The sequence below is a fragment of the Megascapheus bottae genome, chromosome 11, assembly GCF_031878675.1.
Source record: "Megascapheus bottae isolate mThoBot1 chromosome 11, mThoBot2.hap1, whole genome shotgun sequence".
Taxonomy (NCBI): domain Eukaryota; kingdom Metazoa; phylum Chordata; class Mammalia; order Rodentia; family Geomyidae; genus Megascapheus; species Megascapheus bottae.
This window is the reverse complement of record NC_143519.1, coordinates 32,822,441-32,830,243: the sequence shown is the minus strand read 5'-3', so window position 1 is coordinate 32,830,243 and position 7,803 is coordinate 32,822,441. Positions and strand designations below refer to the sequence as shown.

The 7,803-nt window shown below is 34.8% G+C and overlaps 1 long non-coding RNA gene across 1 annotated transcript; it reads left to right on the top strand.

Annotated features, from left to right (window-relative positions):
* The first annotated feature begins 647 nt into the window (after positions 1-647).
* LOC150056884 (uncharacterized) lies at positions 648-6,485 on the top strand. Its single transcript, XR_016537007.1, has 3 exons — positions 648-717; positions 1,173-1,287; positions 6,315-6,485. It is a non-coding gene; the product is annotated as an uncharacterized LOC150056884 (long non-coding RNA).
* Positions 6,486-7,803: the final 1,318 nt, after the last annotated feature.

Genomic DNA, 7,803 nt, shown 5'->3' with positions numbered 1-7,803 from the left:
AAGCAAGTGATGAAGGCAATTGGTAGTTTCTCCAAAATTAGCTTTATAGAAAACCATTATACATGTATACGCTCAAACCCAATAATTCCTTAACACCTATTTTTTGCCAGTGTCCAGATGATTCTTCCAACCTGGATTGTATAGCTATATGTTTACATCTATCTATCTATCTATCTATCTATCTATCTATCTATTCACAAACCCAACAGTTAAATTATAAAAAAACTCCTTTATTTGTTTATATTTCCTTAGGAAGTGAGACATTATTTTTCTTAGCAGACAGAGACAGTAGGGGGAAATTCATGCATCTGTACAGCAAAAGGAAAGCCGATGCATATAAATCCTTAGATGCTGCAATATCTGATTACAGTATTTGTTGAATCTTGGGCCTGGCTGAAAAGACAGACCATTTTTCACCACAGGTGAATTTGCTGCCAGAGTGTGAGAAGAGGTGACAGAGGGGGAACATAATGAGACTTGCCAAGAGAATCAAGTACAACACATTTGTAGCTGCTGTAAGGCTCCAAGGAACCTGAGGGTAACCACTTGAGATGCTGAGCCAATTTATCTACCCACATTGTTGCCAAGGGCCTGTTAGAATGTGAGAAGCCAGCTTTGTTCCGCAGAAACAGCATATCATAGCACAGAATCACTGTGGAAACAAAGCCATCACAGAACTTTAAACAGAAAGACAAAACCTGAGGTAGTCTCCTAGTGGTAAGTGAGAGTTTCTTCAGTACATAAACTTTTTGAACATCTGCTGAGAACAGAGGAGAGATTTATGTGTGACAGTGTAAAAGCAAGCAAAGATACAAGAGCCCTTAACTAGGAGCTTGCTATCTTGGCAACATGATACTTTGATATGTGTTCATGACACTATGGAAAAAATATAAACAGGGTAATGAGATTAAACTGAGTATGAAATATAAGTACTAAATAAACTTTTAAATGAAACTTGATCGTGTTGACCTATAAATAGATGGAGAATGCTTATGGCAAAAGACAGTGCTTGACTGAATTTTTGACTATTTAAACCAGGAAGGATAGACATTTTGTATGAGTAAGTCATTTCCTTCTCTTCTATCGTTAATTGATTACATTCCCTTTAACCTTAGAGTAGTAGGAATCATTCTTTGTCTACAGTTTCAGAAGTACATTATCTTTCATCACAGATATTGAACTGAAACCTGTTTATTATCCCTGATTCATACATAAATGTGAAGAAAAAGATTTTCCAGGCATAGGGAAGAACATTTGACAAAAATTTGACTGAATTTGCCTAATCTGGTGAGTAAGATTGGTATTTACACCAAGTAATAAAAGCATTTAAAGGAATGGTTACAGATTAAAAGATGTTGGGCTGAACATGGCTGGCTCCTGCCTGTAGTGCTAGCTACTCAGGAGATTGAGATCTGAGGGTTGTGGTTCAGAGCTATCCCAGGCAGGAAAGTCTGTGGGACTCTTAGCTCCAATTCACTACAAGAAAGCCAGAAGTGGCTCTGTGGCTCATCATGGTATAGTGCTAGCCTTGAGATAAAAGAGCTCATGAACAGTGCCTAGGACCTGAGTTCAAGCCCCATGACTAACCAAAAAGGAAGTTGGATGGTTACTGAGTGGAATAACATGTGACTCTGGAACTCAGGATATGCGTTCACAGTTATGAAGAACCAGAGGATTTTTGAAAGTAGTGGCAGAGCAGTTGCTGGGTGTTGATGGTACATGTTAGTATTTCTAAATGTAGATCATAGTTCAAAGCCAGAAATGGTTAGAAAACCTATGACATTCTTATCTCCAATTAACCAGCAAAAGGCCAGAAGTGTAGGTGTTACTCAAACGTAGAGGACTAGCGTTGGGCAAGTAAGCAAAGTGAGAGGCTCTGAGTGAAATTCTCACTACTGGCATATGTACATACACATGCACACACAAGTGGGCATAACAAACCAATGGAAGCATTATTTTATTTTTGTGTAGCATTTAGAGGAAAGAAATTGGATGCATGTTTGTCACAATTTTGCCACCTGGCACCCCAATTACATTTATTTGGTAGTTTTTCAGCTCGTGTGGCTGAGCTCTGATAATAAAATGTAAACATACCTACTGTCTCAGTGTCCTTTGCAGCTAGAGAGCAGGCATCTGTCCTGGCAATACTACCATGAGGATAAATCTAAACTAGATTCAGACTGAGGAGGGGAGGGGCAGCAACAGTGACATTGACATCAGGAGTAACCACATCTTGTTTCCAAAGAAAGCCAAGGTAGCAATATGTGGTAGCCACTGGTGACAAGGAAAAAAGTAGTGTTATCTCTAGCAAAAGGAAAAGTGTCAGAAATTAGACAATTTTATGCTACAACTCCTACATAGTTAGATGTCAAATATAATTGGTGGCTACATTGGTGATATTTTGAAATATCCATTTCAAAAAATACCATGTTATTTTTTATTCTTCTGGTACTGGGGTTGAAACTGAAAACTACATACATGTTTAGCCAATACTGTGCTACTTGAGCTATACCTGCATCACACCTGCATTTACAGATTTTTTTTACTAGTATAGCTGGGATCTTGGACCTCCAAATCAAGCTAGGATCACACAAGTATAAGTTACTATAGTCTGGGGGGGAAAATGTCATGTGAGTGTGCATGTGTGTGTGTGTGTGTGTGTGTGTGTGTGTGTGTGTGGTTTAAGTTAACCAGACATTACTTCTGTTGTTTGTAGATATTATTTAAGAGCATTGTAGTAAGTTAAGTTTTAAACCAATGCAACAGCAATACTCTGAAGACAATATATTAGATATGAAGTTTACAAATTGAGGAAGGGTAGGAAAAGGGAAAGCGGGAGAAAAACAAAGGAGGGGTAACAAAGTTCGACAAGAAATGTACTCACTACCTTAGTTATGTAACTATAACCCTTCTGTACATCATCTTGACAATAAAGTTAAATTTTAAAAATAAAATAAATTATATTAAATAATGTGGAGATTAGATCCTGAGCAAAGATGGTAGGAAGGGAAATTTTCAAAGGAATATGGAAAATTCAAAGGGTAACTAGGTATAAAAATAAAAGTGAGGGCCAGGAGTTTGGCTTATTGTAGGGTGCTTGCCTAGCATGCATGAAGACCCGGGTTCAATTCCTTGGCACCACATACATAGAAAAAAAAAAGCTGGAAGTGGTGCTGTGGCTCAAGGGTAGAGCTCTAGCCTTGAGAAAAATCCAAGGACAGTGCTGAGGCCCTGAGTTCAAGCCCCACAACTGGCAAAAAAAAAGTGAGGGAGGTTATAAATAGTAGAATAAATTAATGGAAAGACATTGTATGTGTGTATGTGCATGTATAATAGGGATAGAGATTGATCAATTAGGTGTAATAGCACATTTAGTTATTCCTGAGTTTTAGTTTGTTAGATCAGAAATTCGAAAATCTATGCTTACTAATGAAGCAATGAAATACACTAGTACCTTCTAACAGCCTGAGAGGCAAGTAACTGTTTTCCTTAATGAAAAGTGAATGGTTTCCATGTCTGAGAAAGACATTGGTAGATTGTAAAATTGGCAAGAGGCTTTGACAAAAATCTATCATCTGTCTGTCTCTCTATCAGTTTCAAAAGGGAAGAACAGTAATTTATAAGTATATGTTACCAGAAGTAAATTCTCCAAATATAAGAGAGGTCAAGAGAAAGCCTGTCCTATTTAGTTAGGACTAGTGCCTCTTTATGTCTGTCTTGGTCACCTTGAAATATTCTGGTAAACCTCAGACACCAAAAAATACCAAAGCCATTTTCCTATTCCATTTTTCATCCATCGTGAAATGGATTCACAAATGCAAATATCACTACACAAAACATAGATATTCAATTTCTTGTATACCAGATCTGGTTATTTTGATTTATTAATGCAAATCCCATGATTAATCATTTTTCTAGTTTAAAGATTCCTTGATATCTTTTTAAAAATTTGATACTATAGGCCTACTCAAAAACTTCACAAATAGAGTCACAAATTACTGACCACCAACCATGACTGCCAAAGTTTTACAACTTTATAAACATTCAACTCTAATCATGTGTTAAAACAAATAGGACAATCATGTATTTTATGTGTAGAAATGGGTAAACAGAACAGTGTAAATTCAATAACCATGGTTTTATTCCCCATGGCTTGTTAACTCACTTAAAAATTAGTGGTATCAGTTGGTTGAGTAAGTAAGTTTCATTTTGACATATCTACATATGCATGCAAAGTATCTTGGTCACACTCACATTGTCTTTCTCCTTCATTCCTTCTCCACCTTCCCAAACCAATTACAAATGTCATTGTTCCATTTTCACCCATGGGCATGAAGTAGTTTGATCATCTTGTCCTCTTTACTTTCTCTATTTGTACTCTTGTTCCCACACCCAAGATTTGACCTGGTTTGCCTTCCATTTATTCTTTAAAAAGTAAGCCAATAGCCAATTTGAAAAAAGAAAACAGAAGTTAACAACCTGTAAGAGAAAATGCAAGCTTATATTGAAAATAATTCAAATAAATGATGATGGTTGAACCAATGTACTATACAGAATGATCTATAGTGAAATAGACAATTGTATGTGTATCTACAGGGAATATTTATTTATGTATTAGAATATAAATATCAAAGATATTCATGAAAAAAGAAACCATTTGTAAAAACATAAACGTCTCTTCAGTTATTTTCTATTCCCCAATAATTTCCAGATCAATTCTGAAACTTACATTGATTATGTATAGGAATGAATTCTAAATTCACAAGTTTATTTTATGTCTTTCACCATATGTTGAAAGTAATTAGATGATAAAGTTAAAGTTGTAGTAAAAGAAGAGGAAAAACGTCAAAATTAAGTTTGTGAGATGATTTTGGTGTCTTGAAAATTTGCTGTCTTTGGAGAAATTTTCATCTCTAATTCAGTTTTATATTAACTTTAATCTGAAATTTGTCATATGAGTGAATAAGACTGTCAGTTTCTTAGAAAACAAAAATAATATAGTATGTCTAGGTAAGCCTAAACATACCTGAAACAAAAGAATTTATGTTCATAGAATGCATTTGCTGGATTTTATGTGCATATCAGTTATAATGTGATCTATAGTTTTTGTTCTATCCTCTTTTATTCTCTTGTTGAATTACTGATAAAGGGAGGAAAAAGTCATAATAAAGCTTGTCCTTCCCTACCCTCCCTCCCTCTGTCCTTTACTCCCTCTCTCTTTTTTCTCCCTTCCTTTCCTTCCTCCTTCTTTCCCTTTTTTTCTTCCTTCCTTCTTGTCTTCCCTTAGGACTAAAAGAAAAGAAGGAAAAAAGGTTATATTATTTTCATTTTTAGTAAATGTCCTTGGTTAATGCACTGGCTAATATAGAATATATATGCTTTATTTATTTATGGATATTAAAATTACATGCAAATTGCATTTTTATGATAAACAATCATGGTAATTGTATAAGAATGGATGTATGTACGTTGCTAAGGTAGATTTTGCTTTGTTTATGGTCCCTTCTACCTTGTTCAAGGAGAAAAATTACTTTTTGCCTGCTCACTTTTTATCTTGTGTTAGAAAGATTACAGAAGCCCATTGTATGGAAATTTGGTGCTGAGTAAATGATGTTCTTTATTTGAAGGGTTTATGTCCTTATTTCTGCTGATTGTTGGCAACTATGAGAGAACTGAATACAAATGGATAGTTGTGTGCAGATTCACTTACTGTCTTGAGATGGGGGTAGAGTATTTGTAAAGTAAATAGGAAGATACGGGAAGAAAATTGGTAATATAAAGTCCCTCTCAGTAAGTCCTGTAAAGAAGCACACAGGCCTATTTTCTAAATCCATATTTTTAATTTATAATACAAACATCCCATAATGATAATTCTCTCTCCTTTTTAAGTATACATAATGTTCTAAGAATTATTCTCAGTGTTTTTAAGCATCAGTGTTTTCCAGCCAATGATCAACAGGAATATCACTGTGGTTGAACAATTTACAGTGATGACTCATTGTAATAGAAGAGCTCAAATCACGGGACACTGTAGGGTGCCTCAGTGAAAGGCTATTAAAAGCAGTTAAAGTGTTCAGCTTATTGTCTTGATGGATGACTTTTGGAAAGAATTATGAAGCAGGGCTCCTCTCTGAATGGCATGCTGTCAGAAAGCAGAGTATTGCTATGATTAATTATGCTAATCTTATCTAAAAGAAAGCAAGGCTAAAATGAGTGCAAAGTTACAATGGGTCAAGAAACAGTTGTAACTTATATTAGTCAGGAAAGTAACAATATTTTATTTGGATTTTTTTCATGATGGAGTCTATGTTCAGATTTTGCTGGAAGTGAAGCTGTGGCTCAGGTGAAAGAGCATTAGCCTTGAAGATAAGAAGCTGAGAACTCAAGTTCCATGACCAGCAAAAAATACCCAGAAAAAAACAAAACCAAAGGAAAAAAGCCCAGTCATTTATGTAAAATACTATTGAAAAAAATAAATGTGTAAGAGTGACTGCCTTTGAAATGCAAACTAGCATGTACAATATTTGAGTTTGTTTATTTTAGCTATATATTTTTTAGAATTTGGTCTAGACTCTGATCACTTTCTACTTTTTTTTTGGTCATGGGCCTAGAACTCTGAGCCTAGGTGCTGTCCCTGAGATCTTCTGTTCAAGGCCATAGCCCTATCCCTTGATCCGCAGCAATACTTCCAGTTTTCTGTTGGTTAATGGGTGATAAGAGTCTCACGGACTTCAGTGCCCGTGCTGGCTTTAAACCTCGATCCTCAGATCTCAGACTCCTGAATCGCTAGGATAGCTAGGATTACAGAGGTGAGACACTGCCTCTGTTATTTCTATTTCTATTATTTTGAGGAGGGTAGATGGTTTTTATATTTCTTTTATTTTTATTTAAAAATACATTAGAGCCAGGCTCCTACTGTGGCTCCAGGGATAGGACAGTAGTCTTGAGCCGAAGAGCTCAGGGACAATACCCAGGCTGAGTTCAAGTCCACTATGAACAAAATAAAAAGAAAAACACATACATAAAAACATTAGTATAATATTTTGAATTAGGTTTGCATTTGAAATAATAATTGAGGTTTTGTTTTTACTACAATTTAATACTAATGTAAAAATACCCTACTTTACACTGAGTGAGACTTATTTTTGGTAATTGCTTTCTAAATTTTTTACTATTTTGAGTAATTGAGGTGGCAATTGCATCTTTGTCATCTTTGTGAACTTAACAGAAGGTTTAAACAATCTTTTGTGTAGTTGTTTACTAAAAGACTAATTCAATTACCGTTATTCTAAAGCCCTGCAAAAGTAATCTACCTTACAACATTTGTATAAAGTACTATGTATTTCACCATAATAATTTAAATAAGCATTGGAAATTTAATGATCTTTTAGAGAGGAATTTCTACAATGAATACAAAACATACCATTCTTTTCTAGTTTCCCATTCCCAGAATATACATGCTTTAAATACAATATAATAGTATTTACTAAGAATGCATAGGACGAGTTTGGATGTTTTCCTTTCTAGTTGTGAAGCTAGAACCTAGAACACCAAGCATGATGTACTAGTACTGTAACATTTGGCTGCATTTGCATAAATAACTCCTTATTTATATCCTAAATAGGGAGGTATACATATACATATATACATACATAAATATGTTGCTATTTTCTTTTTAAATGTTTTATTTTTTGTGTGATTTACTGACTAGGTTTTTAGAAGGTCTAGTCAAGGAATGCAGATGATTTTTGTATTTTGTCAAAAACTATGAAAGTTGGAAGATTATTTTAGCAGTGGTGAAAA